General features: G+C 36.1%; 1 protein-coding gene across 8 annotated transcripts in view; it reads right to left on the minus strand.

Annotated features, from left to right (window-relative positions):
• Positions 1-26,600, minus strand: part of LOC106801446 (sperm-associated antigen 16 protein-like) — a 162,622-nt gene that overhangs the window by 126,310 nt on the left and 9,712 nt on the right. For 3 of the 8 annotated variants that reach the window (XM_087424859.1, XM_087424869.1, XM_087424866.1), the window contains 2 exons: positions 5,678-6,559; positions 3,834-4,019 (listed from right to left, as the gene is read on the minus strand). The exons of 1 other annotated variant lie outside the window; for it this stretch is intronic. The gene's annotated coding sequence lies outside the window, so the exon portion shown is untranslated. Of the gene's footprint in view, positions 1-2,704; positions 2,864-3,833; positions 4,559-5,677; positions 6,560-26,600 lie in introns of those variants that run through there. 4 more of the 8 variants (XM_087424863.1, XM_087424861.1, XM_087424862.1 and 1 more) reach the window with 3 other exon arrangements.

Consider the following 26,600-nt stretch of genomic DNA (forward strand, 5'->3'; position numbering starts at 1 on the left):
AAATTTTTTTTTTGGTCTGTTACAATGGCTCTTCTCTTTTTTAGTTTTTAGATATAGTATGTCATATTCTACAGATAGATTTGAATCCTGGCTCTTCTGTATGACCATAATTAATTTAAGCTCTTTGAGCCTTAGTTTCCTCTTCTCTGAAATGGAGATTTTAATACCTACCTTCTTAAAATATAAAGAGTAAATGAAGTGAAATATGTAAAAAGCACTTATCATCACCATGTTCGGTACATCAAATATTTTCAATATATAATTGTTAATAAAATTTACTTAAAATATTGAATGGATATGCTTATCCCAAGTTGTACATTATATTTGTGAGGAACTTACATTTTTGGAACATTTTTAAGACAAAACTTAAATATTTTTAGAATATCCAGCACTCGAAAAAGAGGAAGATTGTAATAGAGTCAAGAAAATAAATTACGGCCAGTATCCACTGCTTACGGCAGAGAAGAATTGGGAAAGATTCTTGTCAAAAGAGCTAAAAAAAAAAAAGTCTTCTAACTCAAAGTATCATTACTGCATTCCTCAAAAAAAAATTCTGGAAGTCTAATTTTCTAAGGGTTCCAAATCACCAAAGTTTTAATTCAGAGTTACCAATTTGATTAAGTTCATTTCACGGATTTTAAATTTAGAGGTCATCCAAGATATTTGTGCCTCAACTACAATTTGAACACATTTCACAGGGACCTAAGCAGCAATGCATTTAAAAATTCAAATTAGAAGCATTTTTAATATTTTGTTTTGTAATCCCTTAGATCCATACAATGCATGAGTAGTTTTTTAAGAGCAATGAGATAAAAGCAAAAATAATCTTAACAAATATAAACAGAACTAATAATGGCCTTCAGATAAAAACGGACTCAACTTTTTGAAGTGACTGCTAATATCTTAAAACTAGCATGTCTTTGCAAGGGATGAATTTGAAAATAATCCTTTTACATTGGAATTCTTATTCTGTTAATTGTTGGTTTAATTAAAAAGGGGCATGAAAGCCTTACTAAAAAAAATCCCAAAAACTTCAGATCACACTAGTAGTTTCAGTTATAATGCCATCCCATAATCCTTCCATCCTATAGTCCTTCCTTTTTACAATATTTTACAAACTTCCTTGAAGTGGAAAAAAAGAAAGTGCCTTAACATTTTAATAAATGAACCTCAAGCTGTCTAGTTTCCCTTTGAATATGTTCTTGAAAGAGGTAAAGAAAGAAAACCACTGGAGAGAGTCAAAATGAAGCAGTAATCACAAAGGACAACAGATTTTATTCCCTCCCAGACTAAATGCTCCATTTTTGTAAAAGGGAAATTATCGTTAAAAGCAAACAGAAAGGAATCTGACAATGCATTTGCTCTCTGCATTTATAGTTTCAAAGTAGAAAATACTCATATGCAAAGATATAGTAAAGTACTATTCAATTTTCAGAAGTTATGAAGGTTCATTTGCTACCAATCGAGCCCAAGCCATTCACTGATGCATCTTTTTATAAAAGCAACCATTTTATTTTCTTTTAAAACTTCACAGTAAGTGGTAGGCTGTTTTAGAATTTCAGAATCCATAGAAGTAGTGGTAATTGGCTGTCGTGGAAATTATTATTTTTCAACCATACAACTATATTTTCCCTTTTTTCACTATCAACCATGTGAAAATCCACGTCTCCTGTGTTCTCAGACCGTGTGGTTTAAAATAGGGTCAATCTTCCAACCCTAGTGAGGAGCAAATGACCCAGGCTTAACCTGATAAGAACATCTGATTTCTCTTGGCTACAGTGATCAGTTGCCAAGTTGAAATGTTGCCTAAAAGGAACCAAGGAGACTTGGTGGGAATTTGTTGGGAATTCTGGGAAAGAGACTTTTACTCCATTCCTTGGGACTTAAGTTTTAAAGATGCCACAGCCACCTCGCAAGTATGAAAAATTTCTGTCCAAGCATTGAGTAAACATGGAGGGCCTGGGTGAAAGAAAGAGAAAACCTGAGTCCAGATAAAATCAGTTGAGTCTCCAGCACACACATATACATTTCCTCGCTCTGTCAGCTAACAGAGTCTAGACAACAACATCCCCATAGCAATGAGTGTACCTGGCACCCAGATCTTGGTTCCTAACACAATTTCCAGTAAAAAGAACAGCCATTGGAAAAATAGCGGTATCTAAGGCTGGCCTTGGAATGTACAAGATGAGCCTGAAAGTGCCAGAAAGTAAAAATGTGCCCCACCTCACTAAAAAATCTCACAATAATGAGTGTATATCGAAGGGACACAGGAGCCAACTGAAAGAGCTTCCAAAAATGGACAAAGCTAGAACAATCTGAGCAACAAAATTAATAAAGTAGTAGTGGAGTATAACCCAAAGTATAAAACAAGCATCTATGAGTCTACACTGATAGAAATAAATGATTACATAAATAAATAAATGGAGGAGAATGGACACATCTCTTGTGAGAAAGAATTCCAAATAATGTGGTTAAAAACACCACATCCCAGGAGCGGAGCATAACTCCCCACGCCTTTAGTGTGGACTGTACATGGTGCCTTCCTTGAGAAGAGTATAATACAAAAAGGGAGAAAAAAGAGTGACTTTACAGTGGAGAAACCTGACAAACACTACCTCAAAAACCTAAAACCCCAGACTAATCATGAGAAAAACATGAGACAATTCTCAGTTGAGGGACATTCTACAAAATATCTTACTGGTACCTCTCAAAACAGTCGACATCATCAAAGGCAAGGAAAGTGTGAGAAACTGTCACAGCCAAGAAGCTTCTAAGGAGGCATGTTGACTAAATGTAATGTGGGATCCTGGAACAAAAAATGGGCATTAAGTAAAACCTAAGGACATTTGACTCAAGAATGGACTTTGGCTAATAACAATGTATCAGTGTCGGTTCATTAGACACAACAAATGTACCATATTAATGTAAGATGTTAATAATAGGCAAAACTGGATGTGGGCACGTGGACTTTCTATACTATGTTAGTAACTTCTTAGTAAATCTAAAACATTCTAAAATAAAAGGTTTATTTTTTAAAAATTACTTTAAAAATTTTTTTAATTTCATAATTAATTTATTATTTCATAATTATCTTATATGAAACAATAAATTACTTTTGCTTACACAAGTCTCTGTTGGGGTTTCGGTCACTTGCCAGTCAACAAGACCTAGCTGATACATTGACTCTATAGAGAATCTTTATTATTATTATTATCATTTTTCTTTGTGAGGAAGATCAGCCTTGAGCTAACATCTGATGCCAATCTTCCTCTTTTTTCCGAGGAAGATTGGCTCTGGGCTAACATCCGTGCCCATCTTCCTCTACTTTATATGGGACACCACCACAGCATGGCTCGACAAGCAGTGCATCTGTGCACGCCAGGGATCCCAACCGGCAAACTCCGGGCCGCCGCAGCGGAGCACGTGCACTTAACCGCCTGCGCCACCAGGCTTGTCCAAGAATCTTTATTATTTTCAGGCTATTTGAAGATATACTTTCCTGCTAAGGTTTTTTTCCTAAAAATGTCTGATATAACATACCTATATGCATTTAGACCTGAAGAAGCTTTTCTCCCCACATAGATGGAAGAAATACAGTTTGCTGTCACACATAGGAGAAACTGACTGGGCTAATTTAGACATCCAGGGCACCCTCCTCTATCTTGTCCACTAGTCTGGCACTTCCCCATCTGAAGATTGAGAAGAGAAAGAGAAAAAGAAGTGGTGAAAGTAAAGGGAACAACAATGGCAATGATTGGAAGGACAGAGAAATTGTGCAGAGAGCAGGGGCAGGTTGGAGTTGGAGAAGGTGTAAGTAGAAAAGGAAGTCTGACCTGGGAGACCATCGTGACAATTCCGGCAGTGACATCTAATGCACATCTAATGACCACTTCAAGCAATGGAGACCCGCTATGGAAATTCTGCTGTCCGATATTCACTGGGTACAGCAATTTCCAAGACAGCCGTGTTGGATGGAGCTTTCTTCGGAGTACTGCAGTTCAATTGCCACATTCTCATAACTGAAAGCAACAGAGCAGATTTATCTAAAGCACTTTATAATCCCTGATTGACTATATCTCTTAGCATGTCCACAATTACTCACATTACTAGAAATAAAGAAGGAAGAAAAAAGAATGAAAAGAAAAGAAAACCTTTCCTCTAAGCCATATACCTGTCATGCTCAATTCTTTGGGTATGAGCTTGACTTTTTGACCAGAGTTTGAATTTTTCATTTTTTTAAAGATAACTCTTTTTTTGACCCTCCAGTGGGAAAGTAGGGTTTGTAGTGGGTAGGCCAGTTAGCACATTGTATTCAGAATGGTCAGTTCCTGGGAATGTTGGATTAGACAGTTGTATCTCAAACAATTTCTCAAAGCCAGAGAGCTGTAAACTGAGTTTCTAAAGACAAAGCACAGAGCCACACGAGTCACAGATTCAAAGAAAATGCGAGTCGTGGATTAAATGGTAGGTAATGGGGGGAAATCCAAGACGACTATGTGAATTAAGAAAGGGTTACTCAGATTTTACTTATTGTAATGAAAAAATGTATTTATTGTGATAAACAAATTCTTCAGTTCAATATCCGTACTTGTTTTAAACCCTACTTTAAATCTAGATTATTTTTGGTGTTAAAGTTCTAGATGCCCCTTCCTCCAACCTGACACAGACACATCCTGATTTTGAGGTGTTACCATTTGGTTTTTCTTATCAATAATTTTACAAATTAATTGGGCACAAGCAGATGCTTCTAAACTTTTGGTAGAATCTGCAGGAGAAAAATAACTCATGATTTACAAGAATATCAGGGGGACTTCGGAGACAGTAGGTGCTGATGACAGATGAGAGCAGGAGACAGGGGACCTGAGGTGGGGATGGCACAAGTGACAACGATGAAGGCTCCAATTTTCCCTACTTCAGCAGAAATCTATGAAAATTGACATTCTATCAATATTTTCTAACATTACCCTTGCATTTACAGCAGAATATTATTTTAAATTCTTTAATAACTCCAATATCCAAAGTTTACTTATGCAAATTTAATCATTCATTACCATTTTCTTCATATTTATATACTTTAAAAAGTCCTTGCATTGGAATGATTTTTTGTTTTTACATAGAACCATTTGAAATATAAAAAAGAAATAGAATATAAAATATTCACATGAGTGAACTTAGCAGCCAGAGAACATTTGAATAGGGACCACTATTCTCAGAGAGTGACGAGGATGAGAATTATTGCTGGATGATCAAGAAGTCTTAATAAACATACCAACAAGTCCAATGGCTACTGGATTGTATCCTTGAATTTAGGAGGAAATAAATATTCTATTTTCTAAGAAAGATTCAGTCATGAAAAACAGACTCTTTTTAATAACATTATTCACAATTTTGGCTTCTGAGAGTGAAAAGTAATCTGGAAAATGCTTCTGAAAATCTGTCCTACATGGGTTTATGACTGTGGAGACCCCTCAGCTAACTGCCCACCACCCTCCAAAGCACTGTAGGCCTCTGCTGTCTACACGCTGTTACCTCTGGGCCATGGTAACACCACCACATGAAGACATTTACTTCTTGGAGTAGAGCAGGGCACAAGATAGAACCTTAAAGTAGGAGGGATTTCATGACTATTGTCGGTTTTTCAACGAAGAAAATAAGAATGATGACAGTTAACACTTACCAAGTGACTGAATGCTGTATCTGGAATACTTCATTCAATCTGCAACAATCCTTTGAAACAGTTATCAAGGGAGAGATGAGGAAACTGAGATGCAGAGAGAATCAGTAACCTGCACAAACTCCCTCATCCGGGCAGTACTAACTAGATGAAATCTTCACCCCTGGGGCATGCAGGTGTCTTTGAAATGGGAGGATTAGCCTGGTGGTGAGGCTCACCAATGTGCCCCTCCTCTCATTCCAACTTGGAGCAGCCTTTCCTCTTACATTTGGTCTCTACCTGCAGTAACGAAGACACTTCTCTTGGAGTTAACCTGCTCAATCAGGGTCAGGATTCACATCAACCTTCACTAAATTCTAAACAAATAAAAGGTTTAGAGAGTGATGAGTCCATTTTCTTCTATTCTAACCGATTTGTTCTTCCCTTCAGAAAAAAGAAATGTTTCCAGTTTCTTGTATGTGTTTTCAAAGATATTCTGCAGTAAAGCGTGTATAGTATGCAACCATTTGTCTAAAGAAAAATGATCTGAATGCTTATATAGTCTTGGATATATTTCCTTAACAATGTGTTTCAGACATTAACTCTTGTCAGGATATAGAGAAATGGCACATTCTTTTTAGTGGCTATATAGTACTCCTCGATGCAGATGTATCATAATTTGTTTAAGCAGACTTTAGGCCTTTTTTCTGGTTTTATTTCAAGGCTTGGCACTCTACCCAAGCTTGGAATGAGAATAATCATCTTCCCTTCTTTCTAAACAAACCTGACTAGAGTGGAAGGTTCAGGAATGCACCATGTACTTCTGGGGAAATGTCCCTCTTCTCATTTTCTGTCTCTGGAATTCCTTCAGCCAATTCACTGTTGAGTATTGTATGGAAGCTTGTCCTACACATATAATAAAATATTTAACATTTAGAGTTTTCAAAATTAGTCTGTGTTTTAAAATGTTAAAAAAAAATTAAATGTAACACAATTAAATGTTCAGAGAGAATTTTGAAATTCTCTCTTCTGACAAAATTTCCCAACTTGTTTTCTTATTGTTAGCAATCATGGATGCCCTTCTTCAAAGCAACAAAGAATCATTACATTTTAAAAAGCGAATGCTTAGGTTGCAGTGATTTGTCAATTTTAATAAACAGAAGTGCTAAAATTATTTGCATATTCAGCAGAGCTCTTTCTGTACCATTCTTTGGAACATTAATGACAATTGTAATAAGGAAAAACATATATCTTCCAAAAGTCACATTTCTAAATCAACTATAATATGACTAAAGGTTAGCAAATCAATGACTGAACATGTAACTTTTCTGGCTTCATGATCCTTGGCACAGTCAGGATGTGCAAAATGTCTGGTGTAGATCAATGGATGCAGTTAAAGATGAGGATAAGGAGTCAAGCAGGAATTATACATAGAAGCAGCTATAGGCCATATTAAGAAATTTGAACCTCATTCCAAAATTAATAGGAAGCCACTGAAGGATTTAAGTAAGAGAAAAATGGCAAGATGGCCAGATTTTAGGGTTCTTAACTTTTTAAAAGACTATTTGTAACCTATACTTTTAATTCAATATATCATTATAAATAAAAGCATATACATAAACATGTGATCATTTGTGTGCTTGTTAAATACACTCTTTTTCATTCCATTTTTTTTGCCTCATCCTTCCCTATCTCCTCACCCTTCCCCCCCCATCATATCAGCTCACACCCTCCAAGGTTATCCAAGTTAAAAATAAGAAATCCTTCTATATTTTTCTCCATGTTTATTTGCAGCCCACCATGGCCTCTAAGCATCACTTCATGTTCTTGCTGAGTGTGCCAGATTACAAGGCTTATCACCTCCTGATACTGAAGTTTCTCTAGTCACATGTGTAACTAAGGAGGTCACGGAGACTACAATTTGACTACCTGTCACAACTTTGCTATACCTCTCAGGTAACTGCTTGCTCCTCAGGGGGTAGGGGACTGGCTTATTTATGTAAATAAAGTTCACTTTTTTAGCGGCTGTATTTTATTCTTTAATGTATATATAATACAATTTATTTAACCTTCCACCATATAATGCCACCATGAGCAATATCAGAACAAAATCCATGTACATATAACCTTGATTAATGGTGCTTTGATTTCTATGGTATAGATTCTATAGAATGGTGGAAGATTTGGGTCAAATGATTTATTTATTTTTAATTTCAATAGATGTTGCTGGATTACTCTACCCCCAAAAAACTGTAAAACCTCACATTTATATCTGCAGTGTATACAAAACTATACATGTATAGTTTTCTCTTTAATTTTTGACTCTCTATTGAGGGTAACACGACGTCTCAATATCGTATTAATTTTTACACCCTGACAACTGCTGAACTATAACATCTTTTTATGATTGTTGTCATTTCAATTTGCTATATTATAAAGTGTCTTTTATCTTCCTCTTTTCTATATTTTTTGTCAATTTGTGAGAGCTATTTGTAAACTATTGATATTAGGCCTTAGCCTATCACTTCTGTTACAAATATTTGTCTAAGACATTTATTATCTTGGTATTGACTTTATTTATAATATATTTTGAAATGAAAAACTTGCGATTTTCCTGTAGTCAATTATGGCTATATTTTCTTTTATGTCTTCTAGTTTTACAGTCTTGATAAAAAATATTTTGCCGAAACTTAGATATTACAAATACTCTTAAACTCTAAAAACACACGAGGTTCTTATTTTCCTGTTTTTCATATTTCTTTAATCATCTGGAGCTTACTTTTGTGTAGGACATAAGATATATTCCAATTTTATTTCTTCCAGATGGATAGACAATAATACCAGAATTAAAAATAACTTTGCTTTGGGAGCTGGCCCTGTGGCGGAGTGGTTAAGTGCGTGCGATCAGCTTGGGCGGCCCGGGGTTCACAGGTTCAGATCCCAGGTGCGCACCGACACAGTGCTTGTCAAGCCGTGCTGTGGTGGTGTCCCATATAAATGAGAGGAAGATGGGCACAGATTTTAGCCCAGGGCCAATCTTCCTCAGCAAAAAGAGAAAGATGGGCATCGGATGTTATCTCAGGGTTCCCAAAAAAGAAAAAAAACTTCACTTTTCCCATTGAACATATCATCATTTTATATATTAAATTCTCACATTTACTGAGATTTAGTTATGAAATATTTATTCTATTCCTATAACTTGTTCATCTATTTCTATGCCAATGCCATAGTGATTTGTGTTTAGTGGTTTTTCAGTTCTGATGTTCTGATATCTGGAAGATCAAGTCTGTTTTCCTGTTCCTCTTTTATTCTTAGCTCTTTTTGGGCAATAAACATTAAGACTCCCCACAAAACAATATGTTGGGGGCTGGCCTGGTGGCGTAGTTGTTGAGTTCACGCACTCCACTTTGGCAGCCCGGGGTTCACAAGTTTGGATCCCAGGCACGGACCTCTGCACTGCTCATCAAGTCATGTGGTGGCGGCACCCCATATACAAAAAATAAAGGAAGATGGGCAAAGATGTTAGCTCAGGGCCAATCATCTTCAGCAAAAAGAGCAAGATTGGCAACAGGTTTTAGCTCAGGGCCACTGTATTATATATATATGTGTATGTGTTAAATTCAGAAGAATTGACTTCCTAATAAGTCTTCCTGTCCAAAGACATATTTACCTACCCATTTGTTCAAAGTTTTTTAGTTCTTCGAATAAGATTTTATATTTTTATACATGAAATATTTCAAACATATATAGAAGTATGATAAATCATTTACTATGTACCTTTTACAGAGATAAAACAATTTTTTCACTTGAGAAAATATTTCGTGTATAACAACTCCCAATTATAATGAGTCCTTTGATTTAAATCACTTTATTTTGCTCTGTTGAAGCATTTTCTTTGATTTCATTTCATTTCACTTATTTAATAGTTATTGAATTTAATCAGTGTCCTCTGGAAACTATTTTCAGGTAAAATTCTATTTAGTTTTTGGTTCTGTTCAAATTCATTTTTGATCAATTTATCTGCATTGATTGCTTCCTTTTGATATATTAAACTATAAAATACCAAATAAATAATAAAGAAATACGATCCATTCAGATAAAGGATTTAATATTAAGATCTGAATTGATTCAGGTTTAATTATTGCAGACTACCTTCTCTTTCTACAGACTTATTAGCCTTCCAGTCTTCTCTTTCTCCTTTTTTTGCCTTTCTCATATTCAAATTTCAAGCTATTTAAAAGTCTATATCTGACTTTTTTTGGTCTTTGAAAGAAGGAAGTAGAGTTAAAAATGTAATATTCAATGCAATACATATTTATTGATTTCTTCCTTGTACAACTCTCAGTATTAGGCATCAGTGAGAGGAAGGGAATAGAGATTCAAAAATGAATAGCACCTGGCTCCTTGTTCCAAGAAGCTTACAATCTAATAGAGAATTCTAATTTGAAAAATTACTCAAGAAAGAATGACTGTTCCAGCAATCTATAATAGCATAAAATTGGAAAATGTTACCAAAACAATGAGAGGGTGGAAAAAAGACACAGCTTGGGTTAAGAATAAAATGAAGACTAACAAGAAGAAAAAAAAAAAATACAAAAAACTCCAAGAGGAAAAGTAGATTCTATAATATGTAATGGTGTGTAGCCATATAGAATACATTTTGAAAATACATTTAGAAAATTTGTGGTAGCATAGTTGAGTTTCTGTTTAACCCTGTAAACTGATCATATAATTTAAAGGTGCAAAACAATCATCCTTCACACAAGGTTTTCTCTAAGTGTAGTGTTCAAACCAGCAGCACATCACTTGAGAACTTGCTGGAAATGCAAATTCTAGGGCCCAACAGAGACTTACTGAATCAGAATCTCTGAGGTGAGGCCTGGTAATCTGTGTTTCAACTAGCTGTCCAGGTGATTCTGATGGACACTGATGTTTGAGAACCATTGTCCTACCACATTTTCCCACTAATTTTCCAACAGGTATCTTCAATGCATCCAGATATAAAGGATGCACAAACAGTGCTTGTTAACAGACGTTTGGTACAGTGTTTTCTACTGATTAACAGATGCTAGAGTTGTCTCTGGCCACTCATTAAGTAGTTGGTAGGTCACCAGCATATGCAAGAAATCCTCTTAACAAACTTTGATCTCTAGATAATCCAGCCTATCGTTTACTTCCTAATCATGAAATCTTTTCCCAATAGATAACTATGCCCGTGGTTACTTTAATTACTACTCAAAAGGAATGAGATGACATTGCCTTCAAAATGAGACATGATATTAATTCCACCTCCAAAATGGTTATTATTTACAGTGCCCTGGGGAGTGTCTGTAAAAGAAATAAATAGCAAAATAGCAATGAGAAGTCTCCAAGAAAAAAAAAAAGAGAAAACAAAACACAAAGAGTGAATGCATTTTATCCGCCTTGTATCACACTTCCTAAATAGCTAGGAATCTGAGCAAGACAATTAAAAGAACTAATCAAACCCAATCCCTGCTTTTGCTACTGAAGTGATGCATGTGTGTGCATTAAAAAATATTTGAATGGATCTCATCCAGATTAAATTTGCAGGTGTGTTAAGTAAAACACTACAACTCTTAAGGCTAAAACATCCTTTCTTATAAGTATGTAGAGTTTTCTCTATTAATTTTACTGACTTATAAATACAAGTATCATAGGCATATTATGCCCCTTAACCAAACTATAAGCTTCGTCATCATTGTCATTATCTGGCAGGTGAAGTGGGTCAAAGGAAGGTGAAGACTAGAAACAACTTTTTGAACTGGCATTTGACGCCTGCCAGAGTCATAATGTGCAAGAAATAGAGGAAAAGCCCAAGGGCAAGAAGAGTACATTAGTGACCACAGGCAATACTGCACAGTCAGAGAGAGAGCTCTGGAGCCACCATTTACCAGCAGCGCGGCACTGGAAAAGTTACTTAACCCTTGTGGGCCTCAATTACTCATCCATTAAATGGGATTGTAAAATAACTTATATGGAGTTGTATCAAAGTTTCTGGAACACCATCGAAGTTCAATGAATCTTATATATTATTAATTATTTTTGTAGATTAATCTAACATCAGTATGCCTCCTGCGGCTTAGATCTGCCAAATTTCAACAATGGGCATAATGATAAAGCTGAGGATATATTCCTTTCAAGCATCCCCAGATGTGGTCCCCTGGATTTCTGTTGCCCTTTCAACTTTTCAAGGAATTGAGCAAAAACAGGAAGCCTGAGGGCATTGATTCTCAAAGTGTGGTCCAGCCATCAGTAAAGTATATTTCACTAAAATGATTCCCATATTTTATTTATATCTATTTTAAAATAGAAGATAATTCTCCCCAGTAGAGCAAAAACTTTAGTGAGGAAATATTCTAACAGGTCACCCACGGAGGTGAGAGTTCCAAAACTTCTCAAACATCGCCAAATTTAGTGAAATTGACAGTGACTTAGCAGACTTATCTGGATTAATCTGGATTTCATCACACTCAAAATATTTGAAAATATTTGATTATCTAATCACTAAATTAAAAAGATGAATCATAATTTTTCAGTTAATTAGCTCACAGTCTTGAGTTTCTGACCACAGAAAGTATCCATTTCTTTCTAATAGTCAAATTCTAAAAACAGAATTATTTCTACTTCATTTCATTTTGATATTTAAATGTGTGACCACAAATAATATTTGGTATAAAAAGGACAAATATATTTATACAAGGAAAAAGGTATAATATGACACCATCAAAAATGAGAATTAGTCATTGATTTTGTAGAAGTTAGTATGTTGTTTCATTTATTTTGAAATATATTTGCTCCCAAACTAACTCAACAATATATCCATAGAGCCACTGAACTGGGGCTTATAAGGTTCAGGGGCTTATAAGGTTATTTTTCAGCCTCTCAGAAAATATTTAATAATTGTCGAGAATTCAAAAAATAAATCAATTGCCCAAACCATTGTTAATTGAAATAAACAAGTCAAGAAATAAATCAGCATTATGTTAGAAATATATCAACACTTTTGGGTTGATGAATTTTTCCTTTGACATCATCATCATTATTCTGCTAGGAAATTCCCATTTGTAAATTCGAAAATACAACTTCTTTTCTTTCTCATTTGTTTCACCTATCATATGTTTAAGAGTTCAAATTTTTCTTCACCTATTCTTTCATCCATTTCTGTATTCATCTTCATGGTGCTAAGTTAAACAGTAAAAGGTTTGAGGTCTCACTATTTAAAAGCTTCTGATAAGTTGTATAAACACTCTAATTATTTCACATATGAAAGATAGCAGTAAAGCAGCCAAAACTATTGAAAAAGGGCAACATCTGACTTCAAACTTGTCTTCCACTGTGACCTCCCTCCAAAGAGACTAGACTTTTCTGCTAAGGCTACGGGATTGTTACAACTGAAGTGCAAATTATAATCGATCTATATCTTATTTATAGGAAATGAAAGTTTTTGACTTGGAAAGAAAAAATCTCTCTCGAGTGAATTTACTTCCACACCAAAGACAGATTAAATCAAAAGTGTAACGTTTTCCTAGTTAGAGTTGACCTTTGCTCAGTGAATCACATAGAAGATATCCTGATATTTTTTAAATAATGAGTTTCGAAAGGAAAAGAAGAGGGTAGAAATAAAACTAGTGGTAGAACTAAAAGTCAAAGACCAGGTTTAATTCTTGGCAATGTGAAAATATTGTTTATAAAATTTTAAAGGAAACTATATGTTATAAATAAAATCATGAAATGAAATCTGGTGTAAAACTAAGAAATAGCAAACCAGAAAACAGAATATTTCAAAAAGCTAAGTATTGTGAAACCCCAGCTACCTAGGACTCTTTGAATAATTTGTTATTTTGGATGGTCAGATTTTACAGGCATATGATGTTTCACCTCTAAAAATTAAAAAGTAACAGTTTAGTACCCGAATGTTCCTAAAAGGTATTGTACATTTCTCTGAATCCTTAAATAAAGAAATTTGCTGAAACTCTAAGTTGGCTTCTGGATGATAGAGGGTCATTATTATAAACATCTGCTCTTTCACTCTCCATAAATCACAGGTATGTAAAACTGACCCATTTTAAGAGTCTCTCGACTTTGTACTTTGAGATCACACAGCTGCTTTCAATAACTATGCAGTTTCCTCTTTGGTAGATAAACTGCTCTCTCTTACTTTCACACGCCAGCAATATACCTCCATATAGCATCATCTAGAGGTTATTTTGTTGTTTCTGATCTGTAAAGGACATAGTAGAGTTGTGTACAAAATAATAATAAGTATCTTCTGAAAAAAGACCAAATGAAACAAGGTGCCATTAAACTAGGGGATATTTCTTTACGAGGAGCCTTTTCTGCTTATGTCCTGGTGGGAGGTAGAACTTCCACTTAGAGTAGGTAATATTGCTTGCCAGTGAATTCTAAATGGGTGAAATATTATCATTTGAGAACAATACAATTAGCATAAGAAAAATAATATATTTAGATTCAGACTCTTAATGTAACCCGATTTATATAACAAAAAAATGCTTTAATTAAAGGATAAATTATACCAGTGTTTTTAAAGGCACTTGTCATAGACAACAAATAAAACAATAAAATAATCATCTTTAAATTGTTACAATTTGTGCACTTATTAAGAGAGATAAAGAACAAACAAATAAAAAATTGTTCCAGTAATTTTTTTACATATATGTTTGATCTCAAAATCTTAGAATCATAGTTTCAGACATGGAAATTTTAAAAGATGATCCTCTTCTTCTCTTTCTTTTATAGATGTCAGCCTGATGCATAGATCAACCTGTAAGGTAATGGTGGAGCAAAGAGAATTGGAAGCCAATAAACTCATAGCTAGTTTTTGCTATTCTTATTGATGTATGTATTAATTAATGCTCAATAGAATAATTTGAATTTATGTCAACTGCCAATTCCTACATAAAGACCACCAAAAAAACTGTTGATCAAGCAAAGCTAAACGCACTAAATTTACTGCAGCAGACATTATCATCTTGACAGTCTTCGTAATATTTCAAAGGTAGAGGTTAGGGAAGAACATTTAGAGAGTTTGTAGTCTGCTTGCAAGTGGTTTAAGTCTTTCAAGGGCAGATCTAGTTAGAATTGGACAAAGTTAATGCCCTAATAGTTTAGGATCCGAGGTGCAAGTCTTAACGGTAAGTCTTGATAAACTAATTGATGTCCTAATGGGTGAGTTGTTTACTCAGGTGAGCAAACCTGTATTCTGATGACATAGTTATTGCCCAGATAAGCAAACTGTTTTTTCCAGAAAACTTGCTTTTTGAGAATCTTTTGAAGCAAACAGCAAAGACTTTTATTGGTTTGGGGTCTGATTTTAAATTTTCTGGCTCAAAACAAAGTAATGTTGACACAAGTAGTCTCACATTACTTTCTAAGGTTTTGTCTGACCTCAGGAAAATCACTTAATCAGTTAGTCTCACTAGCAAACTGAAGCCCAAGTTCTCACCAGGCAATCAGAACATCTTGAACTCTTCATCAGTCAGCTATCGCCACAAGATTGTAGCTTTACAAAACACTCTGAAACTCAGAAGCAGACAGCAATAAGACTTGCTTTCTTGCTTATGCATGTGTGAGTCAGCTGGGGTTCAGCTGAGCTAGGCTAGGCTCAGTTAAGCTTGCCTCCAAAGTTTGGGTTGAATTCACGTTTTTTCCAGGTGTCTTTCATCCTTCTTGACAAGAGACTACACAAAGCACGTTCTTCTCTTGGCAAAAACAAAGAGCACAAGAGGACAAATTCAACTCGTTTAAGCACATTTCACATGTGAGCATGTCACATCTACTAACATCCCCATCGACCAAAGTAAAACTCAAAAATCTATCCAAAAATATATCCAAAATAAAGGCTGAAAATCAAGCCAAGAAAGCACCGGCCATGAGGCCCTATCAAGGACTGAAGGATTGGGACTCAATAATTCAATCTACCAAATCTTTTGAAAGAAACACTCCTAAATTTGGCCTCAACCAGCCCCAGTCAGAGATGGTTTGGTATACTAGAAAGTCTCTGTGCAGGCAGAGAAAAGTACTCAAATATGATTAACATGGATAGTTTCTCCCCCACCTCATTCGTGATATCATTTTTACAAATCAGTTTCTAGCCTGTTAAAATTAGAATTTAATGAAATTTTTAGCACTGGACCAATCAAGGAAACCAGAAAATACTGAAATACTGATTTCACATGAGATCGTTTCTATGTTAAATCACTTCAAAGTGCCCAATAAATCTATCAGCTTATAATGAATATGTAAAAGTCTTACAGAGTTTATATAACCCTATCTACAAGATAAAACAGCTTCAGGTCCCCTTGATTATTCAAGTAGCCCCAAAAGAGCTATCACTGCTCAAGTTATAACCTTCCTTCTTTCTTTCCAAGCTCTCAATGGCTATTTCGAAAACGACAGTAGCCTTTTGCTCCCATGAGCATACATTATGTTTTTGGTGTAACTATAACAAAACTAAGGAGTACAGGGTGAATTATAAACTATAAAATAATTTAAAATTCACATTAAAGTGACTAATAATTCAAGCCAAAATTATCAATGCACAGTTTGTTATTTTTATAGAAGACAGTCCTGAAGCGGTTTTGGCCATAAATCTAAATATCGGCCCCAAAATGATGAGGGTGTCAAATTATTGTACCCACAGTCTACCAGTAGCCAAGACACAGTACTAATATAACTCGCGACTTGGTGATAAAGCATTTTTTTTACTTTCTTGATAACAGCAGTCATTTATTAGCCCTAATAATTAATAAATGATAAGATTATATAGAAGAACTAGCAATATTGCTGAGATGCAGTCTCATATTAAGAAAATAGCTATTCAGAAGCTAAATTCTAATTCTAAAATGTTCAACAGAAGCCATTAGCTCTACAAAACAGTGACATCAATATTCCCACATTTTACCAGAATCTTCGATCATATACTTATAAAAATTACTTATATTAAATGTGAAAACACAGAAGTATGGTGTCTCTACTACTTTTTGCCCTCTCCATATTAACTATTATTTAAGACCTTATACAATATTTCTATTAAATTATAGTAATTTAATGTAACTTATAACTTAATAACTTGATATAACCACTAATAACTGGTTCATTTATTTGAAATTATCCTGAGCTCCTCCTGTATGCATGGTGGGATACTAGGCATGGGAGATACAAAGTTGAAGAAAACTCAATTTGGGAGTAATTGGAGTTTTACTGGAAAAGTGAACAGGTATGTTCCTTTTATTCAGCCATATCTTGAGCACACCCAATAAAACCAACACTCTCTGCAAACTATCCATGATGAGTAGAATACACAGCAGAAAACAGATGCATAAGAGAGGTATAAACCATATACTGTGGGGAATTCAAAGTCTGAACCTATCAGGCTTCATGAAGGATCTACTTTTGAACTTGCCTTGAAGAATGTAAAGTTTTGGGAAAACATGGGAAAGGAAAGAAACCATAGCTGGTGAAGAAAGGCATATAAGCAAAAGTGCGAAAACAGGAAAGAAATTAATATTATCAAAGAACAGTAAATCATTTGGTTAAAACATCAGAGTAAAAGAAAGTGTCTTAATCCATTTGGGCTACTATAACAAAATACAGCAGACTGGGTGGTTTAAAGCATATAAGTTTCTCTCTCACAGTTCTGGAGGCTGGAAGTCCAAGATCAAGGCGCCAGCATGGTCAATCAACTTCTGATGAGGACCCTCTTCCTGCTTCATAGCCAGTGCCCTTTCACTGCGTCCTCACATAGTAGAAGGGGCTAGGGATCTCGCCAGCACTAATCCCATTCATGAGGATTCTACCCTGATGACTTAAGCACCTTCCAAAGGCCCTATTGATATCATCACCTTTGGGGGTTAGGATTTCAACATATAAACTCTGGGGGGACACAAACATTCAGACCATAGCAGAGAGGAAGAAATAAAAAGTAGTTATAATAATTGTGTTAAATACAGGAAGTAGTTCTTGATATATGCTTGCCCCTCCCACAATCTAACCCCTTTCTACCTCACACCTCATCTCTCCCCATACCCTCCACGTTAGAGAGTTGTTTCTTTGGTGGTTTGGGGCTGTATTGGGAAATATGTCCACCCACCCCATCATTCATTTAATCCAGCCACAATGACCTTCTTCCTGTTTCTTGGACAAAGCCATCTCATTCTTGCCTAAGGTCTTTGTGCTGCTATGCCCTCTGGCTGGAAATCTATTACCCCAGACAAACATCTTACATGGTATTTTCTTTATACCTTCTATTTCTTTATACCTTGCAGTTTGTATACATTTGTTTTCTTATCGCTTTAGTGTCCATTTTCACCACCAACGCGGGACTTTATGTTATTCAGCCCTGGTGTTCCAGTGCCCAAAATAGAGCCTAGCACTTGGTAGACCATCAATAAATATTCAGTGAGTCAATGAATGAATGAATGAATTGGTGACTTTTATTCTCCAGCCTCTAAGAATCCCTAAACCAGAGAATAAATTTTTCAACAACATTTACTGAAGACAGTGTTCTCTTGAACAGTATCTTGAAAACCTAGTCAAGTCACCAATCAAAATTAGAAGACTTTTATAATTTGTCAGGCAAAATGAAGACACTGTTTTATTTTTGCATGTTCATACTTAAGTAAGTTATAAGATTGTTACTAATCATTACCTTTCATGAAAATTAGTTGGAAATATTATTTTATCTTATTTACAAAATAGAAAATTGAAATACCATAACATCAAGACACAAATGAAGATAGAGACCCTCTGGCTTGCAAAGGTGAAGGATATTTTACCGACCTTGTGATCCCAACAGCCTCCTGGGACCGGTTTATGTAATGTCTGTGTTCTCACTGACAGAATAATTTTCCGTGAAAGCTTAGCTAAGCAAGGCCCCTTTTTTCCATATCATAGCGGCTCCTTGGTTTCCCTGTCAATTCAGGCCCTTCCAACACCATAGCAACGTATATTCGGGCAGTGCCATTACCAGGTGAGGCAGAATTTGAGCTTTTGGTATTTTATGTGCTACAGAAATTAGGCTGTAAAAACTCTATATGCATTACAGCTCTGACTATTTCACGTCTGAGACAGCCATTACAATTCCAGGTCTTCCCCCGCTACTGGGAACCTCACAACAAAATCCTAAATTACATAAATCTCATAGAGCAGCTAAGGATAAAAACATCTCCATCAACGTATTCCCATAAACACCAACCAGGCTGTAAAAAAGGAAAAATCTCCTAAAAGAAATGCTTTGATGGAGTGAGACCATGAAAACTGTAGGTTATAGGGGAAGGTATTCTCCAGCACAAGGGCATTTTACAAGGAGAAACAAAGGGAAACAGTCCATTACATTTGTAAAAAACCTTTACTAGGCAAGTCAATTACCAAATGCAGTTTACTCTATTCTGTTTGAACATCAAGCTACACAAAATCTGTTTAAACAATATTCCTTCCCAATATAAGAGATTTCCTTTAAAATATGAATATGATATGGAAATAATGATAATAATAGTACTACTAATAATATGAGATTTTCTCCAGCTTTTCAGATAAGGAAACTGTACACTGAAAGATTGAGAACTTTCCTAAGAACACCAAGCAACCAAGTGATGACACTGGGATTAGAACCCTGACAGTGGGCTTCAGACAACTTGACTTTCCTTTTGCATCTAGGAAGCAACCTACGACCCTACTGACCAGAGTCTCAATTTTCATCCGTCTTAGAGAACGTCCTTATCTAATAATAACTCATCATTTGGCGTATTGAATGCTCGCTGTGTACCAGACATGGTGCTAAACGCTTTGGGTGGATTAGACTCATCATACTCTATAAATTAGATGCTAAAGTCTCCATTCCACAGAAACTGAGGCATAGAGAAATTAAGTAATTTGCCCATGATACTCCCTTAAACATATGCTTGCCATATGATCCAATTTAGGTACTTACCCCAGGGAAATAAGAACATATAACCACATAAGGACTTGTATACAAACACTGAGGGCAGTTTTACTTATAATGCCCAAGAACTGAAAACAACCCAACTGTCCATCAACAGACGAATGGATAAACAAATCACGGTACACATTTAGTGAAATACTGCTCAGCTATAAAGAAATATATAATTGATAGACCTGCAGCAACATGGATGATCTCAAAAACATTATGCTGAGCAAAAAAAAAAAGCCAGATACAAAAACTTATATACTGTATGACTCCATTTATACGAAATTCTAGAAGAAGTAAAACTAATCAAGAGTGCCCTTAATCCAGTGGGAATGCACTGTGTATCTAAATGCAACAAAATGCCTTTTTTCTCTATGTTTTTTGGAGGGAGGAAGCATTATTAGCATTAAGGTAGAAAAGTAAAACTTCTACGTTGATTATTGCTGGGAAATTTTCCTTCCTTATTTTTTTTTTAAAGCACAGAGATTTTTTGATTCTTTTTTGGCAGGGAAAGATTCACCCTAAGCTAACATCTGTTGTCAATCTTCCTCTTTTTTTTTTTCTCCCCAAAACCCCCTCAATGCATGGTTGTATATCCTAGTTGTAAGTCCTTCTAGTTCTTCTATGTGAGCTGCCACCACAGCATGGCTACTGACAGACAAGTGGTGTGGTTCAGCGCCCAGAAATGAACCCGGGCCACCAAAGCGGTGAGAGCGCTGAACTCGAACCACTATGACATCAGGGCTGGCTCTCCTTCCGTCTTTCAGAAAACATGAGCTCTTTATTCTCTGCTTGTTTCCTGTGAGCCAATACAAAACTCCTGCCTCCGTCTTCTCCATCTCCTCCACCACGTTCCCCTGCAGCAGCAGCTATGGTTAAAATGTGTTTGCTTTAAACTGATGGAGTTAATGTTTCAGAGTCCCTTGTTTGCACATCACTTCCAAGTCCCTGGGAGAGGCCGTCAGAATGTATTTTCACTGGGGTACGTTGTTGTAAATTTGCAAAAAATAAGCTGTTTTAACTACCATCAATGAAGACATCCATCTCTTTCCACCCTAATGTCCTCTGCATCATATTCCATCTTGTTTAAGAGCGCATCGCAGTGGCCACCAGCATTCTGGGGGACCCTACTGAAGGAAAGGTGAGTTGGGACTATGTTTAGTTTGGGTAAAGTGGGCTGTGCTTATCTGGTTCACAGTCATTTCTGTGTATAATGAAGTTATTGCTAGCCTTCCAGGTGTACCGTACCCACCATGTCCCCTTGTTGACTTGCCCAGGAAGGTGACAGTAACGTGACAAGGGAGAGGTTGTATTTGCAGAGGAATGTGTCCTATGGCACCAAGAACTGAAAAAATGAGTGAAGAGGAAGAAGAAAAAGGTTTGAAATATGTGGATCTAGAAGCAAGTCTGTGGAAAATTCTTCCAGTCATCAAACCTGTAAAATTATGAGCAAAGGATTTAGTTCTCATGGTTGACTAGTCAAAACAGAAATGTCCTCTTGTCATGAATAAACTCAATAACGCCACATTTACCATTAGTAATTATTATTAACTTCTTGCATTTTATCTCTTTTTTGATGGCAATCAGGTGAAATAGAATTTATTAGAATTCCTGTACAGGACCCCATCCTGCAGCAAGACTGAGAAACGTCTGTGTTTAAATCACATGTTTTATTCATTGTGATATAATGGATCACAAGCATAATAAATTGTGAGGCTGCAATAAACTTTTCTGAAATATCGGTAATAACAAACAAATGTCAATTTACCTACGGTAGAGAAAACCTAAATTATCTATTCCCTGTATAAAAAATAAGGTTAAAAACTCATCATATGAAGAGTTTATCAAAGAATAGGTAGCCAAAAATGTAGGCTGAAAGGAATGTGATAAACACCTAATTAATAAACATATTGTATTTTTTTCTGGATTTTGTGATATTTGTCAGCTTTTAAAAATTTGTGATTTATTGTAATTTCTTTTTTCTCATTAAAAATAATTATTAATTTTTATGTTTACTTTTATTTTCATAATTCTGTATTCCTGTTCTTAAAGAGGGACCCTAAAATGATGTAAACTTCAAGCCCTACAAAACTGGAATCCACTCCTGAGCATATTACAAGCATTCACAGAGTTTGGGATTCTCAAGCGAAGAATAGACATAATACTAAAACAGTAGAGTTACAGATAAAAAATCTATACAGTAATTATTAAGGAAGCGGGCAATTTTGCCTCCTGGGAGACATCTGGCGATGTCTGGAGACACGTTTGATTGTCACAACTGGAGGGAGCACTACTGGCATCTAGGATGTGAAGGTCAAGCATGCAGCAACAGTACACGAGACAGTTCTCCACAACTGTACAAATTGTCTGGTCCAAAATGTCAACAGTGGAAAGGTTGAGAAACCCTGGCCTCTACTAAAAATGCCAGACAGATAATAAACTTGCAAATTATTATATCAGAGCTGATACAAGGAAACAGCCATTCTGACAGGGAACAGCATGAATCGAAATGAGATAGTGGACTCTCCTGGACTGTAGAAGCAGATGATGTAGGTCTGGGGCGATGGCAGGAGACAACAGACCAGAATTAGGAAACCTATTTCCCTGGTATTCATGCCTAAAACCCTCCCTAATATTCTAGAGCAAGAAGATTGATAGGTAACGTTGAATTCACACTGCCATCATGCCTCTCTATAATTTGTTGTTACGACATCTTTCTCTTTCTAAATCTCAAAGTTTTCACCTGTAAAAAGGAGATAATAATTCTTTATAGAGTTGTTATAAAGACTTTTAGGGTGCCCAGTGTCCCTTCTTCTAGAGCTCATTACACTGTGTGAGGATGGGTGGTACCCAAAGCATGAGCTGAAGGTCTCCTTCCCATCTCAGACTCCCACACACACCCTTAACCCTGAAGGGCAACGTTGCCAGAGTGAGAGATGTCGATAGAGAAGCCAGAAAACCTAGAGCAAAGTCTTAAGTTTTAAAAAGCCAGCCTAAGTGTCGAGTATTTAGAAGAATCGCTATTGAAGAAGGCATTTGTTTTGTTTACTTTGCTTTTTCCCTGCCTTGTTGATCACAGAAGAGCTTCCAAGCTGGATGGAAGGAGAGAAGCAAAGGAGGTAGTGAGAGACTGACACCCTGATGTGAGGAAGTCCTGGGTCTTGTCCTCTTTTAGGTCAAATGGATGAAGAGGGAACAGGGGGAGGTAGAGAGAAGAGGAGACTTCTAACTAAGGTTGATAATCCAAGGGGGGAGAAGAATGGCTCGCTGTCCGTCGGGAACGCCTGGAAGCAGTAGCCTCACACAGGCCACTACGCCAAGGAGCAGGAGGGCAGAGGTGGCTGCAGGGGAAAGTTGGACAACTGAGGCAGTCCCAGCTACTGTTGCATAGCCTCAAAGGAGGACTTGAGACAGGTGCCCCTTCCTGGGGTCCATGAAGAGAGTGCAGAAGTTGGGAGAGAGAGGGAGAGAGACTTAGCGAATGTCACACAGATACGAGGAAGGGAGGCCACAATGAGAAGAGGGTTAAGCCCTCTCCCTCAGTAGCAAACAAGTCCTGTGAAGTCTAAGCATGTGCCAACATGAAACAACTTGCCGCTTGAGAACTCTACAGAGCCACTGCCCTTCTCAGCAGAGGCCTGCGGAGAACTGAAGAAGACTCACTCCCTGGATCCTGTGTAAACTCCATGATTTAAAATCAAGTTCAGACAGAAGGAAGAGACAGAGCTAAAATCCTGAATTTAACTGAATTGAAACCTCAAATGCCTGAGAGAAATCTCAGAAATGACTAAAATTGCCAGGACATAACTTGATCACGTTTTCTCAATTTAGTTGTATGATGGCACATGTGTGTTTACAGCTTGTGAAAAATCATACACTATATACGTATATGGGTTCTATACTATTAAACTAATCTTTTGTATTGTCTTGATGAAGTCTCAAATTAAAAAATAAATGCAACTCAGCAACAAAAATCTCCGGGTATTTTTTAAAGAAAGGCACATAAGTCAAGGAGAACAGAACACTTCATGTTAGGGAGCTTCTTGGTCCCTAGAGAGGGTAGAAAAGAGAACCAACTCCTTTCTTAGAGCACAGACTGGTGTGGGGAGCCCCTGAGAGATTAAACTTTGAAGAGCAAATTGCCTGGCTTATCAGAGAGCCAGCTGTTCTGTTTAAAGCTTTAATAAATATTTGCTGAGCAACGCACCAGCCCATATAAGGCATCACACTAGTCATGCGGCACAAAGAGAAGTAAGGACATTCTTTGACTCAAGGACTTTTTCTATTTTACCTGTAGCATAGCACCTATCACAGCTATAGAGATAAAAACCGTGTCTTATATGGATTCTGATGAAAACCAAGAGGTCAAAGTCTCGAACCTGACTGGATTGAACCAAACAGAAATAGAAATAGAAATTAGAGATGATTTTGTCTCAAATGTCTCCACTCATTAATAAGGCTGAAGCATTCAACACCAGCTGCAGGCTGTTTGGCATCTAATATTCATCCTAAATATAAAGAATAGCAGTAATTTGGTCCTGATTCAGCCAAACCTGTAGGATACTACAGTTGAACGAAGCCAGGTATCTAAACAACAGGCAATGTCCAGTCTCTTTGAATATTCCTAGAAAAGGTTTCAACTTTGTTTGTACTATTTCTGTGTAAATACAAGATTGTCAAATCAGATATTTGAAGGTTAGCTTCTTTCTTGTTTCTAGTAGTGGATGAGATTCAATGAAGAGATGACTCATAGGGTGTACTCTTTATGCTCAAGTTGCTTAGAATAAAATATGTCTTTGTAGCAGATGAAAGACATCCCAAGTGTGTTGAAGAAAATTACATACATACAAGGCCCAAACAGAATAGTCATTCGTCAAAACTCCAAGTTAGAAGGAAGCATAATGGCAAACAAAACAAAAACAGATAATCTCCCCCGAGTCGTCTCCAAAGTACTCTTTTATCGATGCGTTATTTCACACCGTCAATCAACCATGAAAATCCTAGGAAGGCAAACTAGATGTCCATGATTAAAGTGAAATGAAAATTCCAGGATGGCAAACCCTATCTTTCTGACGAGAGAAAACCAAAAAATTGCAAGAAGGGATAGACATACTTAACTGCTCTGTAAAAGGAACATTAGCGAGGAGTTCTAGAGAAATGCTTGGAAATCCATTTATGCCTGTCAATAACATCCACTTTTTCAGCTATTAGTGACTAATGGCTGACTTGGTATTAAGCCGGACAATAGAAACAGCACAACCATCTCAGGGAAAAGTAGTAAACTAAGTTTTTGTTGTCATTGCTATTACTGTTTTATTCATTTTAAGATAAAAAGTAGCAGTAAATGGATTTGAGATTGACAAAAGACCTGGTGGGCGGTAATTTCAGCAATTTGTAAAAAAAAATGTAAATACAGATAATCTTCCTAATGCAAACTGGATTGACTCTTGACCTTATGATCACTGCCATGTTATACACATAATGCTGTTGAAAAGGCATCATAATTATCAAAGATGAATAAAGAGTATTATTATCCTTACCATGAAGAGAGAGATTTTCCTTAGTGTCATTTCTGTAAGGCTTTGTTCTACTGTGCCAGCAAAAGCCCTAAAATCATGTAAAAGGAAATCACTACGCATAAAAGAGTTTTAGGCTACCCCAGTGGAGCAGATGATAACAGCAAAAGTGCGAGGGAAATTTTGTTCTTTTAAAATAGAGAGTGGCAAAAGAATGAAACTTTGATGTCATTTCAAATTAATAACGAGTTTCAAGATTGGCTCTTGGATGGTAGTCCTTCTGTCCGTTAAATGAAAGACTGGGTCCCCTCTGAGCCTCGGCCACTCAGACGCCGCACATTGCTAGAAAATGACAATAGTGCCATCTACTGTCGAAGGACGGGATCACTCATTTCAAAATGACAAAATAGATTTTTCTACCAAATACCATGATAAAAATCTTTAAATTATGTAATAATGAGTGTAAATTCTCTAAAATATACAAGAATATGAGGAATCTCTTTCCACGTAGATAGGAAGTCCATTCTATGCTTTTGCCCACCAGTTATTTTTGTATGCACTTAAACGAAACACTGTTTTACAAACATTATAGAAAAATAAATTGAAAATATACCTTACATGGTAGCAGTAGAGATTTTATGGATAATTTTGGACTAATTTCCCCCTCTGTTAAATTTGTTTTTTCCATTAGTTTCCAGACTATTTTCTAAATCTAATTAGTAATGAAATTTTCCTTGTTAAATCGGGAGAATTTGTTTTTAAAGACAACTGCACAAAGCTAGATAGTAAAAGAAGCATATAGATGCGTTTATAACTTTATTGTATTGCTGTTAAACATTGTCAGTAATGAGTTTTAAATGGTAATTGAGAATCTCTTAATGTACTTTATATATTAACTATCCTATAGAAGAGATGAAGTTTGAAATCCCCGAATAAATAGACCCCATACACGGAATTTTAATTAAAAGGCACACAGATTAATTGCATTTGTTATGTAAGTCACGAAGGGCTCATAGACCTAGAGGATGGCAAAAATTAACCAGGCCTAGAAAAAAACAATAGGTTTTAGTCAACAAATACTTTTTAAAAATATAAAATGTGACCTGAAGTCGAGTACTATCAAAGCCTATTGATACCAGAAGTGTTACAATTAGGCAATTAGTAAGAAAATTAGTGGGTTGTCCTTAAGCTTGTTTTTAAGATTGCAAGTCAAGGATACTCTGCCATAGGTTTTAAAATGCAGGATATTTTCAAGGTCTACACTGGGCTGTGATAAATGATGGGGACACCCTCACATCTCATGCATCTTGCTGCTGCTAATGTGACCATTGCCACATCTTATCTTCCAAGTAAGGGACACTGCTATACTTTTTGCTTATTCCAGTAACCCTTGTCAGTATGAGCCATGATAAACACTCTAAGGAGTCATTATTATCAAAGCTCAGAAACTTTCTTATTATGCCAT

This window comes from Ceratotherium simum, chromosome 37 (assembly GCF_057802395.1).
Source record: "Ceratotherium simum simum isolate JZ-2026a chromosome 37, ASM5780239v1, whole genome shotgun sequence".
Lineage (NCBI taxonomy): Eukaryota > Metazoa > Chordata > Mammalia > Perissodactyla > Rhinocerotidae > Ceratotherium > Ceratotherium simum.